The sequence below is a fragment of the Heterocephalus glaber genome, unplaced genomic scaffold, assembly GCF_053883595.1.
Source record: "Heterocephalus glaber isolate CG9 unplaced genomic scaffold, H.glaber_assembly_v1.0 deba00001608, whole genome shotgun sequence".
Classification (NCBI taxonomy): Eukaryota; Metazoa; Chordata; class Mammalia; order Rodentia; family Bathyergidae; genus Heterocephalus; species Heterocephalus glaber.
The window spans coordinates 802501-829904 of record NW_028258379.1 but is presented as its reverse complement, the minus strand read 5'-3'; the positions used below and the strand labels follow the sequence as shown (position 1 = coordinate 829904).

Below are 27404 nucleotides of genomic sequence, written 5' to 3'. Positions count from 1 at the left end.
CACCGGAAGACCCCGCTAATGCTCCTGGGAGGAAAGGGGCAGGTCTCCCTTACGCTCTCGTTGTCTCTACGCCTCGCCGTTCTTGGTGCAGAGGACTCGGGAGGGCTGCGTTAATGAGACAAGACGTTGCCTCTGCTCTGTGACCATGAAACTGTTTGACCCATAGACCCTGGACGCCCGGGGTCTCACAGACCGGGCACTGTGAGGTCACAGGCGGCCTGACGCTGGGCCGCCTTCCTGGAGAGGGAGCCGAGCGCCCGTGCCCTCCGGAGAGAGAGGTCCCTCTGGCCCTCGTCTCCAACTCGGGCCGGCTTTCTGTGCCTTTAACACTTGCAAAATGTCCAGGAAGCAAGGCTTATTTAGAATACAGTAGAATTTGAAGGGGCAAGACTTTTCAGAAGTGGGCAGAGGGTCTGAGAAACTTAGAAAAGGAAAAGCAATTAACAGGTTCTCTCCTTTCGTCCTGCCCGCGGGGACCTGAGCACCTGACAAGTGGCCAGTCCGAAGGCTTAGTATGAAAATAACGAAAATGTCTCGCTAACAATTTTTACATCGATTACATGTTGAGATAATATATTGATATATTAGATGAAAATATATTGAAATTGTACTTTGAAAATATAGCTATCAGAAAAAATTTCAATTGCACGTATGACTCGCATTAGTTTTCTTTTGGACGGCAGTGCTCTTTTTGTGGTTAAGTGAGTTTGTTTAGATACTGAGGATTTATGGGTCCTGCAAAATGTCTGTAGTGCTATTTGCCATCACTAGATGGCTGCCTCATTCAACAGACTAGTTTTATATTTCCATCTAACAACTACCAAGAATTCCACATATTTTCAGAGATTCGATCGACTTTTTCTGTAACACTGACTGTAAACACAAACCTGAAGTAAAGGTAATTTTTCCTTGATAGTTTTTAAAGAAAATTGTTTCCATCTGTCATCAGTAGGTTAAAAATAAGCTACAAAGGGCTTCAAACTACTGCCCAAAAATCTCATACTTTTTACTTTTATTATTATTTTTTATCTCTGAAAATCTAGAACAAGATGCACTGGGCTTGGGGAAATTTTTTTTTCCTAGAATATAAAGACTAATTACAAAACAATAATTTACATTTCTAAACATTTAAAGAAATTGGATCATATATAGATTAGGTGAATTATCTACATCAAATTTTCCATTTGGAGATACCTTACATTGGGGTGAAAGAGTTTACTAAAGTACATTGCTTTGCATATTTTCAAACTATAGAAATCTGTTGTGATTTTCCTAAACAGTAAAAGACAGGGAAAGAACTAAACAGTTTTCTTCATACACTATTACATAAAGAGTAAATATGTATTATAGTTATATTTATATTTATAGGTAAAGCTCAAAGATTTGGCCTGTCAGTTCCTGTATGGTTTTAGACTAATAACCATTGGTGACTTGCAAACTCAAGCATTTGTCCAGAGTAATTCTTAAAAGAACTGGCTGTTTGTTCACATATTCCAGATGTTACTTAGAGCTTATAGTTAAAAACCACAGGAGGAACAGAAGAAGTGACCATTTATGTTAATCTCCTCTTCTCACTTTACAGTTACTTTATGATACAGTTTTATATGTCAGTACAAAAAAAACCCCTGAAAATTGGAACCACTAAAAATCAAGCAAGTTAAGTAATCATTCAAAGTGAACTAAGACTTCATTTCATTTATCTCTCTATTCATTCTAGACAAAGGCTACTCCATATAAATGTAAATCTATTTATGGGAAAAAGATATCTTGAATCTAAAAACAACTGGGAAGATACATTACCACTGGAAGTAGCAAGCTTACTGCATCAACTCCTGAAGACTCATTTATTTTAACAAAATATAGGCAACTTTGCAGACCCACATAAGATAATCTTGTATTATGTAATAATTGATTAAAATTTTTTAAATTGCTTAAGAATTTATTTCTCAGAAAAGTACTATTCTGAGTTGTGAGCTGTGGAGTTATGTAAAGTTCTGTTTTGTAATGCCTTTAATTTCAGAAAACTAAAAAGTACAGAGATTTTTTTAGTGCTAATGAGATTTTTTTTTTTTTTGGTACCAGGGATCGAACTCAGGTCCTTGCGCTTGCACAGCAGGCAGCAAAACCACTGAGCTAAATCCCCGGCCCACTAATGTGATTTTTATATTCTTAAAGACATTTGGTCTTTATATGAATGAGTACTTTCCAGCTAATGATTTTATTAGAGCATCTGTAAAATTTCACGTGTTTGAATTTCACATATCATAGAAACCATAAACACAGCACAACTCAGGGTTAATTCTGTCAGTGGAAGACATAATTATGTGGCACTTATAAAGTCATCGTCAGAGGCGCTCACTGTCTAGCAATGAATATTAATAGCCAATAAGATAAATACATTAAGATCCAATTAAAAAGGAGTTGTTCTGAAGCAGTTTTAATTAGGCCAAGAGGATACTATTTTCTTTTAAAGAGGATACTATTTCTAATGGTTCTATCTGAAAAAAGTCTTTGATTTGTTGATTTATAATTAATAGATAAGATTTTCATAAAAGGCAGCCAAACTGGAATTGTAAAAAGGCGCTTCTACTGTCTCCAACAATTTAACCTCTTCATTTTGCCACCATAGTTATATGTGTATTTAGCTCTCAGGCAGCACTTGAAGGACAGTGAATTTAAGCTGGGGTAATAGTCTTAATTTGCTAGATAGCTGAAAAGTTCTTTGTGTGATAGAACTCTTCCCTCACTTTTTTTTTCTGTCCATTATTTAGGCCCTGAGCTTAGAAAGTTGGTTGTATTCCTGTGGTCCAAGGACATTATCATCATTGGTTCGTATGTTCCTTTTCTCATTTTTGGGGTCAGACCCAGGACCTTTGCACTGAGCTATGTCTCCAGCCTTTTTTTATGTTTTTGTTTTGAGACAGGGTCTTAGTAAGATGTTAAATTGCCCAAAGTGGGATTAAACATTTGATCCTCCTGCCTCAGTCTCCCAGAGTGCTGGGATTGCAGGGGTGTGCCATTCCTCTTATCTCCAGTTTTTTCTATACCTCACACCACCCCAAACATAGGCATCAGTGTAATGTTTCTTATAAATCTTTACATTTATATTTAAAAATCAGGCAGTGTTGAGTGTATTTTTAATTTACAAAAATAGTACCATGATATAAATTTTATTGATTCTTTTTTGTTCCACACTATTTTAAGATATATCTTACATGTACATCTAGTTCATTATTTCTGCATTCTATACACTATTACATAATGTGCATTACCACATTTTGTCTTGGTTATGTATCTCTAGTGAAGGGCATCTATTTTGACTCCAGTAAAAAACACTGTAATGAACAGCCTTATAATTGTTTTCTTAAGGATAATTTCTCTGGGATACATACGAAGAATAGAATTATTGAGCAAAAGGCAAACATACTTAATTTAATAACTCAAGAGTGGCTGTCGCTGGGCCGGGGATTTAGCTCAGTGGTTTTGCCACCTGCTGTGCAAGCGCAAGGACTCGAGTTCGATCCCCGGTACCAAAAAATAAAATAAAAATTAAAAAAAGAGTGGCTGTCACAGTTCCCTCTCCTACCAACAGTACTTAAGAATTCTTATTCCTTTTGTTGAGAATGTGTAATCAAAAGCAAAATCTCCTGCCAACACACAAATAAAGAAATCTATTCTATTGCTGAATAAGCATTAAAACAAAATGTGGTGCATGTCATAAGTAAACCCCATTAAACCAGAATGTGATGCCATCACAGGCAAAGCCCTAAAGAAATTGTAGACAGAAATCTTATGCATTCACATAGCCAAGCAGATAAACCCATGCCAGATATGTTTTCAAAAGGACAGAGAAAGAACCATTTGTCACATTTTTAGGATGAACAATAAAGAAAAAATACATTCCTCATATCTTTATGACAGAAGACAGTTCGGGAGTGAGGCACCTGCCAAAGTTAGGCTCCTACTGTCCCACAGAAACTGGGAGAAAAAGGCGTCCTTTATTTTTTTCCCAATGGTACTGGGGATTAGACCCACCTATACTAAGGCCTCGCATATACTAGGCAAATGCTCCACCACTGAGCTACATCTTTAGCCCATCATTATTCTTCAATGATTATATATATTTTTTAAAAATGCCTCCCCAAACCTGAGATTTTTTTTCCTGCCTTACAAAGCCAGTAAAAACCTTCTGATTAAACAGATTTGCATGCATATCAAAGTCATCAGAAAAAGAATTTAGAATTACTTGTTTTCTAAAGAAAATGGTCTGAAAAGTGTGCAGGGGTTCCTCTCTCTCTCTCTCTCTCTCTCTCTCTCTCTCTCTCTCTCCTTATACTGTTTGCTGAATGTTTGCTTAATGTCTACCTCTACAGGTACACCTTGAGCTCAGTGAGGGGAGGGATCACACTTCCGTCATTCACCCTTGCATTCCCAGTATCTAATGTACTGACTTTGGGTGGCATGGTTGAGACTATAGGTGAATCTAGAAGTCACAGGGTTTAGCACAGATATAAGACTGGCAGATGGAGTAAGGTTTAGGCTTCCAGAACCCATGACAACAAAGTAGATCAGCATTGGAATCTAATTTGGGCCCTTTTAGTGCCTTTCACACTTTCTCCTCCCTCCATGACTACACATATACCCTGAACGCTTCATTGTTTCTCCCAGCTGGTCCAACCTACATCCTTCTCTTTCCTGCCACCCGCCTTGGTCTGTGCACAATAACTTATACCAACACCTTCTAAAAACTATTCTCCCAGTGAGTAAACTTTTCCCACTAGCTTATCATTATTCCATGGCTATTGTTCTGAAAACAAGATATGATAAAATCATGTTTGATGTACTTTTACTGTATCATTGCTCATATGTTCATTTATTTGTATGTTCATTCAAAAAATATTTATTGAACTTCTACTGTGTGCCTAGCATTCTTCTAGACAGTAGAGATAGAGCAGTGAACAAAACAGGTAAAAATGTGACTTTACATTGCCTTCATTTTAATGGAAAGAAGACAAGACATATAGCAATAAATGAGATATAAATGCTCAGAAAAAAGTAGAGAAGGGAATGACATATGTACTAAAAATCTAAATCAAAAATTGCATGTACAGGGAAAGCCACAATCAGAAGATGATACGTGAACAATACCTGGAGAGAGGTAAGGATTAAGTTATGCTGTTGGGAAGGTACATGCAAGAAGAAGGAAAAGCCACGCAAATCCTCTCTGATGAGAAAGTTCTGGGTGTTTTCCAAGTTCAGTAAGGACAGTATAGCTGTAGCAAAGTAGCCAATGGTCAAGTCAGAGAAGATATCAGAGAAGAAACAGCAGGTCACATCATGCGGGTCTTTTAGGCTGTTATGTGGGCTTTAGCTTTTATTCTGAGTGCATAAGGATTTGGGGGGGTTTGGGTAGAGGAGGGGCTAGGTTTGACTTAGCTTTCACATAATCACTCTGACTTTTGTGTGAAAAACAATCTAAAAGGGGGCCATAGCAGAAGCAGTTATGCTTAGGGTGATTATATAATGTATCGTCCAACTGGGACAACGTTTTTGTTTGTTTGTTTGTTTGTTTTTGTTTTTGTTTTTTTGGTACCGGGGATCGAACTTGGGTCCTTGCGCTTATGCAGCAGGTGGCGAAACCAATGAGCTAAATCCCCGGCCCATGGGACAACTTTTAAAAAGAAAAGGACACCTTAATAATTATTTCAGGACAAAAGGCAAAAGCTGCAGCTGTGTACAGGAAAATCGTGTTGCATGGCCATCCTCGTCACAGACCATTGCAGTGCTCAAGGCAAGAGTTCTTGGTGGCTTGGATAATGACAGTGACAGAAAAATAGGTGAGAGGTGGTTGGATTCTGTATATATTTTGAAGACAATGGCAGGTTTTGTGAAAGATTGGATTGAGGTGTAAAGAGACTTCGAGACTTTGACCTGAGCAGTTGTAAAAAGAAGTTGACATTTCCTGAAATGGAAAAGCTGCAAAGAGAATAGGTTTTAGAGAATGCAGGATATTAGAGTTTAATCTTGGATATGTTGAATTTGAGAAACAAAAAATTTTGTGAGTCTGGAGTGGATTTGTTAATCTGAAGTTCACAGGAGGGGTTCAGACTGCAAATATAAATTTGTGTGTCATCAACCTAAAGACAGTATTGAAAGCCCTGAGATGGGATGAAATTGCCAAGAAAGCAAATGTGGGTAAAACATAGAAGAGAATGAAAGGATTGAGCTCTAGGACACTTGAATTCATTTAAAGGTCATAGAGATGAGAAGGAACTAATGAAGACTAAGTCTCAGTCAGAGAGGTAGGATGAAAATCAGAAATATCTGATGTTCTAGTAGGCCCACAAAGAAAAGAGTAATGATAGGAAGATGAGGCCTCAGATGATAACAAGGGAGATGAGGGCTGAGAACTGAAGACATCGATGGTTCTATAGAGTGGGCTAAAGGGGAGTGAAAGTCAGAATTGGAGGCCATGCATATTATGGATGATTCTTGAAGCGAGTTTATGAAGAAAAGAAATAGAGTCAATGAGGGTATATTTTTAAAACGGGGGAATAATATTTACTTTCGTGCTAGTAGAAGTGATTGGGGAATTGTCTGAACAATGCCTTTGAAGAATTGAGAGAAGATGAGTGTGTACATAGCACAGGGTTAGCGATGGCGTAGAGCTTGGACAAGAGCAAAGGTAGTGTAGATGGTCACAGAAGCAGGTAGGTAGGTATATGTGATAGTGGAAGTGTATGGAAGCCCTTTTCGCATTGCTTAACTTTTATAGTAAAACCCCAGAAAGCAAGGTCATCTGAGAGTTAGGATGTGGAGGAGGTGGAGGTATGATGAGAGAGGACAACATATGACTTCATTCCAGGAGAATGGGCAAGTGAATGAACTATCAATCAAGTATGATTGCCTGGGAGCAGTGCTCTTTGGTGATCAGGAAGGTAAGGTGAGACCAGACAGTGTGGTTTTGGATTTTTTCCATCCACTTTCAACTGCACGTGTGGTAACATGGAAAACTGGGAGAGTCAAATTTAACTAAGGTTGTGATTAAATGAATGCAGCAAAGTGGAAGAGGAGCAGAAAGGTTGGGGATATATTCATGGAAAATTCAATAATGATTGACTTGGAATTTAAGCTGGGAAGAAATGTGACTTCATGAGAAAGGTAAAGTCTAAATCTGAGTTAATCAATGCATTATACATACCACTGGGGACACACAAGAACAAATTCCCGATTTAAGCATTTCATGAAATTGAAAAACAAATTACCACCTGTTTCTTCCTCAACTGTCACACTCTACTTTGCAGGAATTTCTCGATTCACACCAAACTCATCATTTCCAGAGTAATCCAAGACTTTACAAATATTCCCATTTTGTACCACTAATCTTGGGCCTCAGTGTTCTTTCCCCTTTCCCACTGTCACTACAACACCTTTTCAAGTGCCCTCTCTTTTACATAACTCTTTTTCAGTACTTCAGCAGAAGCCAGATATGGTGGTGCTTGCCTGAATTCCTAGCACTCTTGAGTGGCTAAGGCAAGAGGATCCTAAGTTTGAGCCCAGTCTGGGCAATTTAGTGAGTTAGCAAGACCTTCAAAATGTAAAATAAAAAAGGCCTGGGTATGTAGCTCAGTGCAAAGGCCCTGGGTTCAATCCTCAGTAATACAAACAAACAATAGAGTAACCCTTTTTCTCTTTCCAACTTGTCCATCTAGACTTTTATTCATGCCTCCATACAGTCCAAATGTCAGGCTGCTGGCTCTTTATGAGTGCTCTGTCGTTTATATGAGACCTCTTTATGCAGGCTCTGTCATTCATGCTTGCATTCTGATTGGGCCTATAGCAAAACAGAAAACTAAAAATAATTCCCAAATGAATAAATAAGTGAATGCCTACTATCAGGGTGATTTACCACTACCTCAGTCTCTAGACTAATACTTGTAAACCACTTGTAACTTGTAGAACTTTTTTTAAAGATGTGAAGACATACCATAGAATATATTCAGCAGGTTAAAGCAGGCTTCACATACTTATGTTTTAAAATCTCCCTAGGTTCTCCTGTTTGAGAGTCCTTGGCTAATTATCAAGTTGAAACCAGTTCAATGAGAAAGGAATCAGCTTCTCTACCCTTTACTTTTCCTTAGAGAAGTACAAGTGTCCTTGATAAAATGTCCATTTTCTCCCTATCCTTTTCCTCAAAAGCTATTACATTACCTAACAGTAAATTATTCTAATTGGTAGTATGGTATTTCTGGGAGAAAATTCCTCCTGTGTACAATTTAGATTTTGTGACAAATTTATGAGGAAGATGTTGTGTGTGTGAGAGCTTATTAACAGAAATTGTTTTGTTGTTAAGTGAAGAAAATCCAACTCAAGTTTAAAAATTTAAAAAAGAATCCATTGACTTTCATAAGCAACAGGTACCTGGAAGTAGCACTGGTTTAGGCAAAACTGTATATCCAACACTCATTCAATAAAAATATGAAGACTCAGAATGTCTCCATCATTCTATTTTCATTGGCTTCCTTTTTGAAGATGAGCATCGCCAGTACTGCAGGCTTGTACTGGCCAGCTTTGAACCCTCACAGAAAGAGGGCACTCCTTTCCCAGGAGTTTCAACCCAGGTTTTAGGATTCAGGCCAATTAGTCCAAAGTGAGTCACATGCCCAATAGAATGCTGTACTCAGCCTGAGGGCTGTGCTCAAACCCACCAGAATCCCATCTACTGTAAGAAGAAAAGGGTTATTTCATACAGGACAATTGAATTTTTCTTTCCCAGAAATGTTGAATGCTGGGAAGGCAAAATGAGCAGACATCCACTGTAGTGACCCTTACATTACAATGGGTAAGTAAGTGTTAGCCCAGGGACCCCCAATTCCTAACCAGAAATATGTTCAACAACAGAAGAATAAGCTTCTCTACCCTTTACCTTGCTGCTTTGCCTCTGTAAAGATTTTTCTTCTATTCTTTCCCATGTTCACCCCATTGGCTCATGCTTCTTAATTTGGTGAGCTAATTAATACAGGACTAAAACCACCAGGGATTTCTTCCTGTTTTCATCTGTTTGTTCACCAGACTAGCAGAAGGCAGCAATTTTCCCTAAGTGGGTCTCCTGAGCAGGCCAGACTTTTCCTCCTGTGAGTTGCTGTAAGGTCTAGTGGAAAAGCAGAATGTTAGTTTCCCTTTCTCTACAGATTTACAGCCAGACTTTCCCAATGGCTTTTTCAGTAATAAAATTGGTATTTTCATCTCTATAAAAATATCTTGTGTCTTATTCCCAGTTGACTCCAAGCTTTTGAAGAAAATGAAGTACTTGCTTTCTAAAGACTGACCCTATACTTTAAGTGGTTTCCTATAATCCAAATGTTGAAATTTAGAATGCACACCAAAGATCAAAAATCAGAATATTCCTTTAGCCAAAATAAAGAATTTCCTTCCCATTTTGGTAAAGTGGAAGTTTACTGTATTGCTACTGCACAGCTACCTCTTAAGTACATGTACACAAAGATGGCAGTATTAGTAGAATTAGAGCCAACCCATAGAGGACCACTGGCTTTACATGTCATGGCTAATATGGTTATCTGTGCCCTGAAAAGAGGTCTTGGGAAAGACAGGCAGCACTGCTAATAAGTTCAAAGAGCTCTGAGACAAGTGCCAACTGTCCTCAGCCCCAGTCTGCTAGCTCTGGAGGACGACCGTTATGTGAGCCGACCTGAAAATCCACCACCGGAGCAGAAGCAAAATTTAATGGTGCAAGCTTGGCATGGTGCTGCACACCTCAAATCCCAGCCTTTCAGAGACTCAGGGAAGAGGACTGCATGTTTCCATCCAGCTTGAGTACACAATGAAACCCTCTCTTAAAAATCAGCAAACAAGAAGAAAGCACTCGCAAGAACTTAATTGTGTGAATACAGCACTAAAGTGTAATTAACTTTAGATCTACATCAAAAATAAGAAAGCCATTCATGCTCTAGAAAATAGTAACATAGAATAAAATCTGAAACATACATAACATACAGTATTTGCATTTGTATATATGTATTCATATATACACAGAATAATTTTTCTAAGATATTGGACTTTGTATCAAAGTTATCAGATTTAAAATTATTGTGCGTCAGGTATTGTGAGCATTTAATTCGCTTTATATCTTGAAACAGAATAAAATTTAAACTCATATGAGCTATTCTTTCTTGGAAAGGTACATCAACAATCTTTCATTCTCATTTTTAAAAATCCTTGTTGGAAAGATAGTCACCCTATTCCTGATCTAAATCTGAAACACTGTAGCCTGTGCTATATATTTTTTGCACTTCAGTGAAGATAGCTACTGAGCTACATATTAAAATATGCATGTGTATTCTAGATCAGTGCTGTTCAATAGAAATAAAATATAGATCACATATGTAGTTTTAAACATATTAGCTAAACTAAAATGTAACATGAAATTAATTTTAATGATATACTTAACCCCAACATTTAAAAAAGTCATTTCAACATGCAATCAAAATAAGTTATTAAAGAGCTATTTTACATTCTTTCTTTTGTACTGACTTTATAAATCCTCATGTATATTTTATAGACATTTAAATTCCAACCAGCTTCATCTTAAGAGCTATTGACAGTGTGAAGAGTGATAACTATATTCAGTTGCACCATTCTGGGTGATTGTTCTTTTTTTTTTCATTTAGAATTTAGATGAGCATTAGACTTGGATTTTACGTCAATGACAGAAACACGAAGACTAATTGTGGCTTTATAAAGGTAGACGTTTATTTCTCTTTCATGCAAAGGTGAAGGATAATGTTCTTGAGTTAGTAAGGTGTCTAGGACCCAGATTGTTTTTGTTTTTAAATCTTGCTTTGCTATGCATGGCTTCTATTAACAAGAGTGCTTCATGGTTTTAGATGCCTGCTCCAGTACCAGTCATCACATCTGTACTCAAGCCAGCAGAGAGGAGAAAAGGAAAGGAGCAAGTTTCTTATAAAAAATAATCCAGAATTAGGTCACATATGCACAGATAGCTGCAAGAGAACCCATTCTGTAAGACATAAAGCACCCTATGTTCATCTTAAAATTGAGAGTTTATTATTATGGAATAAAAGGAAATAGATAATGAGATGAAACTGGAAGTTTTTATTGCAAAGGGATCTTTGAATAGTTAATGGCTTTTGAGGAGATTCTCTTGAAAATAACAATTGCTGTTTGGAAGTGAAACAAGGCATCTAGAAGATTATACCTACTTTAATAGACCAAACCCATGTATTTGTTAGTTTGCCAGCAAATTTATTGACATTTACCATCCCAAGAGATAAAAGATACCACATGGCTTTGCTGTGTAACAATGTTCAGAGGGGTTTCTGCCACTCTACAAGGCCCCCTTTGAGCTTGATTTATAACCAGCTTCTCTGACATGATGATTCTTCTTCCAGCTGTCCAATTTTTTAGTCATACATGAACACATTTAAGTCTAGTTGAAAAATCAGTAACTGAATAACTAGTTAGCATGTGTTCACAAATGTTATTCTTTTGAACTGAGAATTTTCTAAACATGGAACTACCTTCCAGAGAAAAAATGGGCTAAATGGTGAAGACTCCCTTTCCTACTTTTTGACATGTTGTTTGTGTGTAACCATTCTATTAGATATCATTTTTCCTTCCTGAGTATTTATAAATACCCAGAAGGCAAGGCTCAATATTTTATAGCTTTTGTGTTTCCCAGATAACTCTAATTTGAATAAATAGCTATTTTGTATTTCTACTTAAATGTACTGCTACTTTAAAGCTATGGAATCTAAGGCAAATATGCAAAGATTAATATTGAAAAATAAAAACCCTTAAAACTACTCCCCCTGCTTTTGTTTAAGGCCAGTTTGCCTTCTCTCTCAAACTAGATCCCAACATTAGAAATCAGATTTCTTTTATTTCCCTCCCTCAGTCAATATTCTTAGTTTCTGACCCATCACAAAACACCACTGTCCCCAAATTGTGTAAATCTGTAGAGACTTGAGACAGCTGATTAGTAAATGGGTTTCCAGGCACCTGAGAGTGACTTCAATAATCTAAGCAGGTACAGTAAAAGTGTTAAAGTAGATTTGTAAAATTTCTGTTAATGTAATACTTGAATGCATTTGTAGATAGTGGGCTCTGGTTTGTGTGGCAAGGGGGAAAAGACAGGGACCAATGAGGGGAAGTAGAATTTAATATAATCAGCTCAAGAGAAAAAAACTGATCTAGTCCATTTTCTCTCCTTTTTCTCCTCCATTCTCCTCCTCCCCTCCCTCCTTCTTTGTACTTAGGATTGAACCCATGGCCTTCACACTAAGCTACATTCCCAGACTTTTAAATATATATATATATATATATATATATATATATATATATATATATATATATATTTTATTTTTTTAAATTTGAGACAGGGTCTCACTAAGTTGCCCAGGGTGGGCTCAAATATGCAATTCTCCTACATCAGCCTCTCAGAGTGCTGGGATTACAGGTGTGTACCACAAAGCCTGGCTTACCATGTTGTTGAGCCTTATGTGTAGCGACCCAGAAAATAACCCCGAAATATGACCAGTTTCCTTTTACTCACCAAATTTGGTTAAGCTAAAACGATGAACAAAAGTCTTGATTTTAAAGATACCACTATCAACCTTCCCACATCAAACTCTTTGTTTTGTTTTTTGTTTTTTGTTGTTTGTTTGTTTTGGTACCTGGGATCAAACTCAGGACCTTGCATTTGCAAGGCAGGCATGGTGCCACTGAGCTAAATCCCTGGCCCAAACTCTTTTTAATAAATTTAATCATGATTATGCTTCTCATTTAGGTGTTCAATATGAGCTTCTTGATTGGGCTCAAAGGAGAAAATAAGCTAGAAAAGGTGTTAGTGCCTTCTAAAGTTGTACATCAAAAATAGAGAAAATAAATGAGATGATTCCATGTGAGGTTTTTCTGTGTGTGTGTGTGGGGGGGGTGTTCCTCAGTTGTAGATGCTTCTTCTTTCCCCAGATAAATTTTATTTCTTTAATTCTTAACACCTTTATTTTTTTCTAATTCAACCATAGTGATGATTAACATATCTGCAATCATACACTGAAAGTTTCAATGCCTTAATTGTCATTAACAATTAAATTGTCATTAACAATTTTCTAGCTACATGTTACATTTAATGAAATAAAAGCTCATTTCTTCAAGACCTTTAAAATAGTGTTTGATTTTGTCACTAAATTTTTTTTCCAGCTGTTATTTTTACCATCAGCTTAAATGAGTTGGTGAGCATTAGAAGTGTTATTTGTGCCCTAAGTACAGGGACTCAGATGTGAACTATAAGAGAGAATGAATAACTGACAGGTGTCTCAACTTATGAGTTTATTGGATTTTTAAAAAAATAATGCATCTTCTTTCATAATTTGTAGATTATCTTTATCATTCCCAATTTTCTAGGCTGTGCAATCACTTTTTTTGCTTTCTTTTGTTTGTTTTGAGACAGGTCTCACTATGAAACCAGGCTGACCTCAAACTCACAATCCTGCTGATTTAGTCTTAAAATCACATACTAAAAGTTTTTATGTAGAATTTAGCCACAGAAATCTATTGATTATAGCAACATTGCTCTAATTTATTGGTCTTCTTCATACTCTTAAAAGTTACTGAGGGCCCCAAAGAACCTTTGTTGATGTGAGTTAATTTAATTGATATTTACTATATCAAAATTTAAATTCAGAAATTTAAAATATATTTATTAATTCAGTTTAAAATAATCCATTTTGGAGGCTGAGATGGGGGATTGCTCTAATCAATTTATTTACATGTTAACACAAATAACAGTTTTATAAAAATAACATTATGTTCTGGAGAAAAACTTGGGCGAAAAAATGATGTTGTTTTACATTTTAGTATTTGAGTTAAGAGAAGACATCTTGGGTTCTAATATTGCATTTGCAGCCAACTTGTTGCAAAATTTCAAACCATGTAGTTTCCGAAAGCTACCACTATTCTCACGAAGTTACAGAGGGAAAATGTAAATAACAGTTTAATATGATTATGATGACTGCTTTGATCTCATGAACCCTGAAAGTCAAGTCTCAGTCATGCACTGAGAACCACTAGTTTAGAACAATATTGGAGGGCTGGGCATGTAGCTCAGTTGTGCCATGCCTGACTGGCAAGCCAAAGGTCTTGAGTTGGATTCACAGTACAGGGAGGGGGGAATGATTGCAGAAAAATATTTGATCCATGAAAAGTGAATATATTTAGAGTTGAAAGTTTAGGAGGTATTTAATTAATTATTAAAAAATAATTTTATATATTTTTCTTTTTTTTTCGTACCAGGGATTGAACTCAGGACCTTGCGCTTGTGGAGCGGCCGTGGTGCTATTGAGCTAAACCCCCAGCCCTATTTAAAAATATTTCTTCATTGTTCAAGTTGTAGAAGTAAAGGTTAGTTTTCAAAATTCTGAAAAAAAGTCAAATGTTTTTGCCCTTATCGAGTTCTTGTAATATATAAGGTTATAAGTAAAAGAAAGAAAGAGCAGGAGAGCAGAATTTTTAAAAATAATAGTCTTCAGAAATTGTCAGTTGTGACTTACTACTTTAACTAGCTACCACCATCATATTATTTGATAGAATAAGGCACAGTAGAAAGAGCTCACAGTTTTGAGATAGAACTTTAGAATTAACTGGTTTTCTGAATTTGGACAACTTACTTTATTCTTCTGAATCTTAGTGTTTTCATTTGTGAAATAAATACTAGAAGTGCGTGAGCGTGTGTGTGTGTGTGTGTGTGTGTGTGTGTGTGTGTGTGACATCAGAGAATTAGTAGGTATAAGTATTAAGCCTTTGCCTCGAAATTCAGCAGGGGATATTGGTGGAAAGTGATGTAGAATCCCACCTGGCAGCGCGTGGGAGCAGTGGTAAACTTCATGAACAGGGAGGCTTGACTAGATCTCAATTGCAGATGGCTGCTTAGACCTTGTGAAGGAATAGCAGACCAGTTCCAAGCATGATGCAGCTGCAGTATTACAGGACCAAGACTCTGTGAGTTAAAGAAACAGGATGAACACAGGAATGAAAGCCAAGCAGCAAGCTGTCAAGTCACAGAGGAGAGAGTCAGAGACAGGCCAAGCCAGGAAGTAGGATCAGTTAAGAGTGCTAGAGAGGGTGCAAAGGACCCTGAAGAGAATCCTCATGTCCTGGAACACTCAGCCTGATCTGAAAAACAGTCTTCCCCCAGTGTAGCTGCAGAGAAGGGGGGTGATTGTGGACATTTACCACCCATACTAGATGGATCCAGCCTGGGTTAAGGTGACTATTCTGACTCCTTCCAGTCCCTCACACCTCTTCATCTTGTAACAGAAATGTTCTTTCCTGTGGACAATTCATCCCACATAGCATAAGGCTGACCTCACATACCTGGGGTGACAGCCTTCCTGGATTTCCTGGGACTGAGGGGTTTCTTGGGAAATAGGACCTTCAGTTTTAAAACTGAAAGAATCCTAGGAAATGTGGGATGAGTTGGTTACCTTGATCCTCATGATAATCACTCTTTCACTGTAAAGAAACACATATATTACCCTAATTTGGGCTGATGGATGTCCTTCCCAGGACATTAACTTATTTTCAAAGTTGGGCCCATTAACTCAGGCTGGATTAAGTCAATAGGATGGATGTTGTGATCTGCTGGTGATCATTACCCCTTATAGGGCAAATATCTGTCTGAGAGATAAAGCTTGAATTCCAATCTCTGATGACTATCTTACCCAGCTAAGTATGAAACAAACACTACTTGAGAAACTTTTAGGACAGGAGCTAATAAACTTCTGCCTAAATTTGGATTTGGTTTTTGGCGTGGCTTAATATAGTTGGTACTTTGGATAGAAGACATGAGACTTATGTGTATAGGCATCTTACCTACAAGAGGTCTCTCACTTCATGAGATATAAGAGCTGACACTGGAGATATTTAGGGCTATAGTATGGAACTGCCTAAACTACAAACTCCTCTGCTTTAGCCAATGATTGGTCACATGATTGCCTCTTTTATATTGTCTTTCTCTATCTACTAACACAACCTTTTCTTGATTAGACAGTTCCTTGATTCTTCTGCTGGGTGTTGCCAGTGCCTCCTTGCCATGCTGATGGTTCCAGGTGGTTCCAACTTTCTCTCCCATATCATGTAACTTTGACTAGTTCATTGGATAGGGTAGAGCACAGGTAGTGGTGAATTTATACTAAAGTTTTGTGAAGATTCTGAATCAGGGTTGAGCTATGAAGGATGCTGCCATAGCTGTATTTTTCAAATATTAGTGCATATGAGAATGGATTGCTGTGGTTGTTTAAATTACATATTTTTAAGCCCATTTTCAATGAATCTGATTCAGTATGTCTGGAGTGGGGCCCATAAGCAAGCACATGTGTAGCAAGAACTTGAAATGAATCTGGTATATGATTGTGTTATGGTATATAAACTGTATTTTAAGAAACATTCCTCCAGGGTATATTCAGAGCATACACTAGAGGAAGGAAAAATCCCGAGAGGTTGCATGTGCAAAAATAAATACAGAGAAGATCATCTTTGTGGCTTTTAAATTCATTTTGGGCCTTTTATGTTACTTGTTTCCTTAAGCAATTTGGTAAGTGTAGAAGTCAGAATGCAGAAGCATGAGGAACTAAACATACATCCCACATATATCGCATAATACTCCATAAACTCTCAACATGGTAGAGGCTTTTGACAGTCGGAACTGCCAAGTGAAGCACATCACAGGATGTCTTGAGATTATTCTGGAGAATTGGCCTTTATATTCTCATATTTGGATTGATTCAGTTCAACAAAATTGATTCAGTATTGCTAGCAGCAACCCAGAGTGACCCAGGTTCACAGTATTGTAAGGCAATTATCCAGAATATAATTGTGCCCCAATCCAATGTTTACCAAATGATGGTGTTTTTAGTTGCGGTACTCTCACAGAGAGGATAGAAAAAGTCTCAGAGTACTTGGATCTGTACCACATCCTGAGAGGGACAGATGCAGCCCATCAGAAGGGAGGCTCCCAGCACAGGATGGCAGTGCACACGGTGTGGTGAGTGTAATGGAAGTCTCCTATGGTACTCCTAGCCTATCTCAAAGGCTATGTTGGCTGCCAGCATTTGGACAAGGTACAGGTAAGCTAGGAGTCTATGGGATCAAAACACCAGCTCTGAGGCAGACAGCAAGTTCTGAGACCTAGAGGGAAAAAGTAGGAATGCAGCCTTTTGGTGAAAGTATTTATCAAAATACTTTTTTTTAGCTAGTTCTAAAAACTGTCCACCAGTGGTTTCCATGTCAGTGGAACCACAAAAGCTGCCACAGTGTTTTGCTCCTGGGGATGTCATTTACATAGAATGCAATGGGCATAGAGCTCCATGGAATACTTTTCATATAACATTGAGAGAAATATTAGGGATAAATGGATGTGGTCACAGGCTATAAACCCTAAGACTGCTTAGATTGGTAGAGCTTGTTAGGACATTGTGGAGTAATAGATGACTCTATGATGTGGCTTATACTGTGGTAGGGGTCACATGACACATTCTTCTGTAAGGGCCTCAAAATTGACCAAATCTGACTTTTTCCACTTCCCTTTTCTGTTTGGGGCCTATAAGTGGCACAGTGACTGGCTACCTAAATGGAAAGAGGAGGAGAAAGCTAGAGTCAGGCCATCCTAATGGCATCAGTCCAAGATGGTCCCTAAGGAGGCCACCTGTTTGAGAATAATTATGCACACATCTGAGCTTGATGTGAGGTACACTGACTCAGCTTCTGTCAGTAGACACAGTGATCTGACAGAATCACAGCTCTTTCCACTTAGATGGCCCAAATGGACTGACTGTCCAGAACGCCCTGAAATACATTATCTAAGTGGCTTTCTTCCAGTTCAAACTGAGTGAGATAAATGATAGGAGCAATCTAGGCCAAGATAAGCTGCGACTCTTCTACTGCTATTGAAGCTTCCAGATCCAGCCACTACCCCGGGCATCCTTCAAAGTACACCCCTATTTAGGTGTGAAAATTTCTCCATAGCAGGCGAGCAGGAGACTATATTTATTATCACTGGAAATGCTCGTCTGTAATTCTCTGGAAAGTGGTGGATGAGGAAGCCCAAACTTCAAGTCACCTGTGTTGAAGGGACTTGAAGAGTAAGCCAAAGGTTTTAGCTAAAGCTAGAGCCACTCCAGGAGATTAGACAGAGCTTTTGTTTCTTTCAAATTTCTTGTAATGTTCAGGGAGAAAATGGTAAGAGAATCAATAGAAAAAGGTAATGGACTTCAGCCTTGAGAATGCTTAACAATCTTATGACCTCCCTTCTGCCTGGCCTTGGAAGGTTGTCCTCCTCTCCACACATTGGGAATTGAAGGGCAGAGACAGCAGGCACGCACAGTCCGAAAGCCTGATCTCGGAGCCTGTGGGTGGCGCCTTTGCCTTAGAGCTTCTCCTCCCTGGGGGATGGCTATGGAGAGCAGAAAAGAGGAAGCAGAGACACAGTTCAGGTCACCTGTGAAGTAGGTGAGGGCCTTGCAAGGGGAAAGGAGGCTGAAGTGGAGCCAGGCAAGACCGAGTCACCAGGAGTGAAGCCATATTTGGGAGATAACCCAAGTGAAGCAGAAACAAAAAGTTGGAGTCTGAACCACTTCATCTCCAGGAGAAAAATATGGTCCTGAGCCAAGACTCAGGCTATCACAGGACCTGGAAGTGCCTGGTAGTAGCAATGAGTTGATATATTAGGGATTGTCAGCAGGAGCAGCATCCATTGGCAGCGGGCTGAGGATTAGGGAACTCCTCATACTTCATCGATTTATGCAACTGTTATGTACATTGAGCATGTCCTATGTGCCACTCACTTGTATAAAATGTGCATGGAAACTAGTGAGAAAAAGACATCCAAGAAGTCAATGATGACTGTGTTTAACACAACTAGGAAGAACTTAATTTTTATGAGATCAAAATAACTCTAGTCAATATGTATCAGTCTTCACAATGCTCTTTCACAGCAGTGCCCTGGCAACGGGACCCTTATGGTCTACCTAGAATTATTCTTTCATAGTATTTTGTAGCCAATTCAGGGCATTATTGACTGTGGCTGATTTTTATGGCAGTTTTTCAGCTTTCAATTACTTTGCATTTTTGTTCAGGTCAGATTAGCTTTTAAAATATTGCAGCCATTCATGCTGTATGTGTACTGCTTGGGTTCAGTGTTAAATGCACCTTAATTCTAAGATAATTTAGTTCTCAGTTCTCAGAAGCCCGACTTTCTGTAACTGCATAAAAATGTCTTCCACTTATGGTAGCTAGAATGCTAGCATTGCCATTTAGGCTTTAGAGAAACCAATATTTAATGTTAGATCAAAATCAGGTTGAAGAAAAATTGAAAACTTGACCTTTAGAATAATTTGGAACCATTAATGGAGAGTGTTGACTATATCTTCTCTATTCTGATTAATAATTTATATAATGATAGATGGTACTTGTTAAACACTGTGTTTTAGATGGTAAGTTAGGTGTTTACATTATTACTTCATTCAGCCATCACAACAGTCCTGTAAAGAACACATTATTATTCTGGTTTTGCAGATGAGAAAACTGAGGCAGAGGGAGTGGTTTACCTAAGCTCTCACATAAATAGACAGCGCTAGTATCCAAACCCAAACAGCCTGATGGTGGAACTTATGCTCATAATCCTAATGTTTGACTCATCTCATGTAACCTTCATATAAGTCCTATGAGGTCTACATTATGGCTGCTCTTTAACAGGCTATATTATTATTACTGTATTATTATCAGAAACCGAGGCTTTGGGAGAGTTATTTGTCCATGCTGAGTAGCTGGATAGTCACAATCTGAGTGCAGCCAGTCTAATGTCACCATTCTCTTCTGCTACACTACAGGTGCAGTAGGTTCTCAAATCCCGCCTTACCTCAGAATCCCTAAACAACCCCGCACTATTCCCCCTGCAAAGTCAATCTCACATGGTTTTCTGGGTTTGTCTGTTTGTTTTGGTTAATGAAATGTACTAGGACCAAGTAGCGGTGGGATAACTACTGGGTCCATTTAAACATTAAACTCCAATGGCCTCATTAAGAGTGTTTAGAAATGGATGTCTTAAAAGGCTTTGTGTATGAAAGTTCAAGTTGATTATTCACTTTACTGTTATTTTCTTTCGTAGAGAACATAGAATGTCTTTTGATAAAGAGCTGCCAGAAAGCTCTTTGATAACATTGAAATTTTCCATTTGTGGCATGAGAGTTTAATAACTCTGAGTATGACATACTATGAAATTAAAATGGAAGTCAGCTTTGGAAAATCAATACAAATTGTAATTAGACTTACATGTGAGTTTTCCTATTCTCTTGAAACTGTCCTTGCCAGCTTCATGCTTTGTAGGTGACTGTCTTAGACTTCACTGAAAGGTTATGGGCCATCTGACACAAACCTTCCTCATCTCCAGCTTGAACTTTTTCTCAATATTCATCTCCTTGTATTCTCTTTTCTTTCTGTATCTGAAAAAAGAATGAAATTGCATACATTCTAAATTCAATTCTTGCCCTAAAAATACTGGGGTAGGGTGCTTTCCTATTCTAGATGGAGCTAGCAAAATTCAAAAGGTTAATTGTGGGCTGTGGACCAAGAGAGACACCACACTCAGTTTCAGAGGCAGGTATTAGGTATCTGTTGCCAAGACAGCATTCAAGTCTACAGGGATGTCATCAGGGTCCAGGATCCAAGAAAAGCAGGAACATGAAAAGTGGAGTTCTGACGGCCCAGGTGAAACGGTTTAGACTTTAGGCAAGGACAAAGGGAATGAGTCGTAGTTACTTCTGTTTGGGCTATGGGAATGTTGGGTGAGAAGTAGGTGTGGATTCCATCCTTATCCACTAGCTTCAAGGATCTTTTCTTATCAAATTTCCCCCAATCCATTGTGTCCTCCCCTTTAGCCTGTATACTTTTCTTCTCCCTTTCCAAAGGGCCACTATTTCCCGTATTTCTTGAACTTCAAGGAAATGTTACCTCCCCGGGGACAAGTTCAGTGGTTTTGATCAGTCATCGTGCCCTGTGGTTCTTCTCGGCATTGCACATTGTTGAACATGCCCACCTTGAACATTTCCGCATGGTTGCACTCTCTTCCTATCTCCCCAGCTGGTTTTACTGCCATCTCTGAACTCTTTAAATATGTGTTTCTTTCGGATGTGCTCTTGGCTACTTCTTGACTCTCTCTGTACTCTCTTCCCTGACAGATACATCCAATCTCATGGGTTAAGATTATCCTCTCTATATAGGTGACTCCTAAATCCAAATTAGAAATTTTGACCTTGACCTCAGTGTCCTAAATTCTTGATCTTTGGGTGGAATGTCTCTCTGATTGAGATGTTTCTAGTATTTTTCTCTCTATTTCTACCATTATTTCTATTTCCTCTGTTCTTCTATAAAAAATAACTTTAATATCCTGCTGGCTGGCTTCCCTACCATGAGGTTTCTTTTCCTCCAGTTCATTTTTACTGCTACTATCTTTTCCTGAGTAGCATCTGCTATAGATCTTATTAAAACTTCTCCACACAAAAAAATACAAACACCTCTAACTTAGCATTCGAGATACTTCACATTTGAGCCTGACTGTTATATTTTATTTCCTACTTTGCTTACCCTTTGCTCTAGAGAAAAAAACCGAATCACTCTTCTATGTGAATCTCTAAGTTTCTCTCTCTCACATGCTATCCTTTAGACGAAATGAACTCTATTCATCAGCTTCTCATGTACAAATGCTACATCTTTCAAAGCCTAACTCAAAACCTCTCTTCCTATGAAATTTTCTTGATTTCTCTAGATGGCAATAATCTTTGTATCTTCTGATCTTCCATATCACTTCATCTATTGCCTTTTCTTTTTTTAAAATTCTTTTATTGGTACATTTTTGGTATACAACACATTTACATTTCTCATTGGGAACTTGCACCTTTACATGATGCATCTTGATTCTTATTTTTTCCCCATTCCTAGCTCTCCCTTCATCCCCTCCACCCTTCCCTATTTACGAAGACTTGATTTCCATTTTTTCCATTTCTCATCATTTTTCCTTTCCCTTCTTTCCTTTCCCCTGCCCCTCTCACTACCCCTACCCCTTTGGACCTTTTCTCCCTATTTTGCATTATCAATTATTCATTCTAATCATTGGTACATTTTAGGTATACAATATAATGACATTCATCACTGGAAATTTGCATCTTTACATAATTTCTCTTGGTTCTTATTTTTTCTCCCTTCCCCTGACCTCCCTTCAAACAATCCATCCCTCCCTATTTACAAAGACTTTGTTTCCATTTTCTCATATTAATTTCATTCCCTTCTTTCCTTTCCCCTACCCCTCCGACTTCCCCTTCCCCTTTGCCCCTTTTCTTCCTATTTCACATTATCTATTATAACTTTTAGTCCTTATTTACACTTTCAGTTTGTCACACTAGAGAAACTATTCGGTATTTATACATGTGTGTCCTATTTATTTCACTTAAAAGTATCACCTCAATGTGTATCCATTTACCTATAAATGTCTCTAATTTCTCATTTTATGTGGCTGAGTAGTACTCTATTTTATAGAAAAAAACCACATTTTCTTTATCCAGTCTCCAGTTGATGGGCATTTGGGCTGTTTCCAAACTATTACAAACTGTGCTCCTATGAACATGGGTGCACATACATCACTGTGGTATGATTTTTTTAATTCTTTGGGGAAGGTAGCCAGCAGGGGAATAGCTGGATCAAATGGGACTTCCAGTCCTAGTTCTTTGAGGTATCTCCATACTGATTTCCACAGTGGTTGCCCCAGTCTACACTCCCACCAGCAGTGGAGCAGGGTTCCTCTTTCCCCACAGCCCCACCAGCATTTGTTATTGTTTGATTTCATGATAGCAGCCATTCTTTCTGGAGTGAGGTAGAATCTCAGCGTTGCTTTTATTTGCAATTCTCGAATGACCAGTGATGTTGAACATTTTTTCATGTATTTATTTGCTATTTCTACTTCTTTATCTGAGAAATGTCTATTCATTTTAGATGCCCATTTTCAGATTGGGTCTTTAAATTTGGGAGGTCTGATCTTTTTAAGTTCTTTATAGATTCAAGATAGTAGATCTTTGTATGAGGAACAGCAGGTGAAGATTTTTTCCCACAATGTGGCTTGTCTCTTCACACTGCTGGTGATTTCTCTTGCTGTGTAGAAGCTTTTGAATAAGAAGAGATCCCATTTGTTGACTGTTCTAGTTCTCAGGCAACAGAGGTTTTGTTCATAAAATCTTTTCCTACACCAATGTCTTCAAGAGTTCTACCTAACTTCAGTTCCAGCCAGTTTAGCATTTCTATTTTAACATTTAGATCTTTAATCCATTTCGATTTTAGTTTAGTACATGGCGAGAGATATAGGTCTAGTTTTAATCTTTGGCAAATTGAAACCCAATTTTTCCAGCACCATTTATTAAAGAGGCTATCTTTCCTCCAGTGAGGGTGTTTGGCTCCTTTATCGAAGATGAGATGGCTGAGTGTGTCTGGCATTGTTTCTGCATCTTCTAATCTGTTCCACTGGTCCTCAGGTCTGTTTCTTTGCCAGTACCATGCAGTTTTTATTACAGTAGCTTTGCAGTATAGTTTCAAGTTGGGGATTGTGATACCCCCTGTCTATGGCCTTTTCTTAATCCATATGACTTTATAATTTGGATTTTGACTATTTACATGTACTTTTTATCTTCATGATTTGCAAATATCTTGAAAAATCATTTAGAGTCTGATTCAGTTTTGCATTTTCAAAGTGCCTGGTATAAATATTTGAACAGCATTGATAGGACTCATTTCATATTTCAATTTATGGCTTCTTCATATTTCCCAGGATCCCTTGTCATTAGACTTGGGACATTGGACCAGTTTTGATCAACAATCTATAAAAAATGATGTGTAACACTTGGAGCTTGAAGTACTTTGGAATAGATGAGAGTTTTCAACTTTTTCTCTTTTCTTCTCCTTCTGTGAAAATCTATAAGGTTATGCGTTCCAGGTTATCTAGTTACAAGTTGGTGGAATTTCTATATAAATCCTATGTGAATTTCTGATTGTGTGGATCCTCTGATCCCTCTGGTCTGTATTGGATATGAGTCTAAGTGAAATATTTCATTGTGGTAAGCCACTGAAATTTCAGTGTTATATAGCATGGCCCATGTTAACCTAATAGAGGAACATCAGTAGATTTATGAATAATCAAATGAAGAGGATGTTTATTGGGTCAGTTTTGTACTGTAACAGCTCCAGAAACTTGATCCACAATCTTCAGAAAGTTACAGTTTTATAGCTGTGTTTACAAAAAGAATATTAACCGACTGCAAGTAGTCTACAATTTGATTTCATTCTTCCAACAAATATCTTTAAAACTTGTTGCCTTAAATATTAATCTGGTAATCTACTATGTGTGTAGTTTTTCCTTATGTTTTTAGGTTGTAGAATTTGAACTTAGGTAGTAGAGTTGCATTTATCATTAAAGTATATGTGCATATATATATATATATATGTATGTATGTATGTATATCTCCCTTTAATGAATTGATCCTTAGATAAGATTCTCAAAACTTTTAGTATGACTTGTTTTGTCTTAGGAAACTCAGAAAAGATTAAAGTTTTAAGAAAAAACAAACTTTTCACAATCCTGACATGACTTACGTTAAGCTATTATAGTCTTCAAGGATTGTTGAGCCTGTTCAGAGTTTGATAGAAAGTTTTTACCTGGGGGATGTTGAACTATTTCACTTTGGATTGCAAAGGTCTGTGGTTGCAGCCTTCTAAGCTGTGTTCCTTGGTCAGTATTGGGGGCCTTTACCCTAGTCTATGCTCCCCTCCAATTTTTTTTTTGTAGCTCTGAGGATTGAATCCAGGCCCTTTGAACTGAGCTACATCCCCCGCCCTTACTCTATTTTTTGAGACAGGGTCTTGTTAAGTAAGTCATTCAGCTGGGTTCAAACTTGTAATCCTCTTCCCCCAGCCTCCTAGAATGCTTGGATTGTACATGACAATACACAGCTTTTCACCTCTTTTCAAAATCTAATCTCAGCTTAGTAAAGATATCTGATACTTTATTATGAGATATTAATACTATGAATACTGAGTTACTTTCCTTGGGGATCCTGCCATTTATGACAGTATAAATCTGCCAAATTTATAAAGTCAAAATGTTGAATTTCCAAGACCAATATCAGGCTAGAGTAAGGACAACATTTGGTAGGAAATTCTTTCTAAAGTTTCCCAAATTAAGCTCCATAGGAAGCTATGTTTGTTTAAGGACAACATTGTTTCAGAGGATTGTCTAGATTTTTCTGCAGAGCAATTATTTTTCTATATAAGACAGCAGACTGAGTGTTTTTAAAGCAAAATACTAATCCTGAAATTGATGTTTGAATATGTTATGTCTATTCCAAAGACACAAACTTCAAGGCCCTCTTTTCCTTCTCTTTCTTCAGTGAACTGAAACAGACCCAAAGTGTTTCTGCTTCTTTACTGAGTGTTCTAGGTATTCTAGGTATTATATTCATGATAAAAAACTTTTGTTTGGAAATTTCTACTATCTTCAAATTTTCACTTCTATTTTTGCCCAGTTGTGATAGGCTTATCCTTATATATCACTGAATTACACCTGTAATCAAAGAGGACTATTGTGAAATAGATGACCAACAGCTCAGTACATTTGATAAGCTCATATAAAGTAGAGTTTATGGGGTCCTATTCACTCCATGACACCAGTAGTCAAATTATAATACATTACATATTTATCGTGAGGTGTATGGAGTTATAAATTCAGCCTGTCTGTGAGCCATTTTATATCAATATTTCCCCAACTATGTTTGACACTCTATACTTAAGGTTCAGCCAGTCATTATTTCAGGTTCCCACTTATAATTCAGTCCTGCCTGGTCTCTGAATTTGGATGGAAAGACATATTTATAGGCAAAGAGTTCCAAGAAAGGAAAGATAGAAAATAATTTCTCCTTGGATCAGTCTAACTCCAAAGAAGCTCCAGGAATCTGAGATTTTACTGACATATTGGATAGGCTTGAAGACTAAGGCCATATTGCTTGACAAAAACTACCAACTCTTGGAAGATAGAACAACAGAGGTTGGGGACATATGAATAAAGCCAGATTCTTTAATTGAAATTAGCCTTAGAAAGTACAAGCTTTTAAACACCAACCTGGGCTTTCAGCAATTGCAGTATGAATTTAGAAGAAACCCTGTTTTCAAGTATAAGCCTCTCATTGAGCTGTCCAGGGTTCTGACTTCCACACAAAACATCTGTATTTATCTTTCTTCTTGATCTTCATGCTGGTGTTCTGCATTAAATTCCAAATATTTTGGAGATAATCTGTGATCGCTAATTTTGACTACCTTTTGAGTTTACATTGAGCTAGGATCTTGTTAATGGGATATTATATACAAGCTAAAAAATAAATTATAGTGTTTCAAGATTTTAAATTGGTGATCATGAGCAAAAAGTCAGACACTTAAACTTTAACAACAGCTGTGTTAGACAGGTGACTTTGAAGCAGTCTCTGAATTTTAAGAACTTGATTTTCTCATCATTTGTGGACAATAAAGTGTGAAAAATATTTGCTACATAAATGACAAAAATATAATCCAAAGAGCACTTAAAAATACATGAGAATTGGAAAAGTTAGCACAGGGCACAAAAGGTAATTCACCAAGAAAGAAGGACATATTATCCAAATGATGCATAAAATTGAACTCAAAGTGGTTTTAAGACCTAAATGTAAGACCTAAAACTGTAGTACCTTTAGGAGAAAACATAAGTTAAATCCTTTGACCCAGGAATATGCAGTGGTTGTTTAGATCTGACCCCAAACCTATAAGCAACAAAAGAGAAAACAGATATATTAGATTTCATAAAAATATTAAACACTTCTGTGCTGCAAAGAGCATCATCAAGAAAATAGAAAGACAACCCACAGAAAGGGAGAGAAAGATTTACAAATCATGTTTTAAATCTCCTAGGTTTTCCTGAGAGAATATTTAACACGGGAACTTCACCTGGTTACTTTTTGCTATGTATAACCTTGATGGTAGTCTTCACAGTTACATCATTTTCTCCAGCCTCAGATGTCACAGCAAAGGCATAGCCAGGTGTATTATCAATCATACTGAGTAGGGCCTTGTCAAGAGCAGCACACTGCAGGAGAATATGGTATCAGGAGGGTCCCTTTATATTGTGGACAGCTAGTTGTTAGGTAATTGGATTAATGAAGTTGTGGAAGAGTTAGGCTAATGGACTCCAGAGCCTCCAGCTCAGTTGTGCTGCTCCTCACCATAATCTGTTTTTGAGGCCCTCGTTGCTG

At 37.6% G+C, this 27404-nt stretch overlaps 1 protein-coding gene and 1 long non-coding RNA gene across 3 annotated transcripts in view; one reads left to right on the top strand and one right to left on the bottom strand.

Annotated features, from left to right (window-relative positions):
* The window catches only part of Lrrc9 (leucine rich repeat containing 9), a 130449-nt gene extending 103520 nt beyond the window's left edge, over positions 1–26929 (bottom strand). The window contains exons 1-2 of the mRNA XM_087195193.1: positions 26844–26929; positions 20365–20534 (exon numbers count right to left, since the gene is read on the bottom strand). The gene's annotated coding sequence lies outside the window, so the exon portion shown is untranslated. The remainder of the gene's footprint in view (positions 1–20364; positions 20535–26843) is intronic.
* Positions 2–17443, top strand: LOC110346617 (uncharacterized). Of its 2 annotated transcripts, XR_015444984.1 has the most exons (5): positions 245–898; positions 2772–2828; positions 5112–5837; positions 14332–14439; positions 14957–17443. It is a non-coding gene; the product is annotated as an uncharacterized LOC110346617 (long non-coding RNA). The 2 variants fall into 2 exon arrangements; XR_015444985.1 differs by lacking the exon at positions 5112–5837 and having other exon boundaries at positions 2–898; positions 2772–2832.
* Positions 26930–27404: the final 475 nt, after the last annotated feature.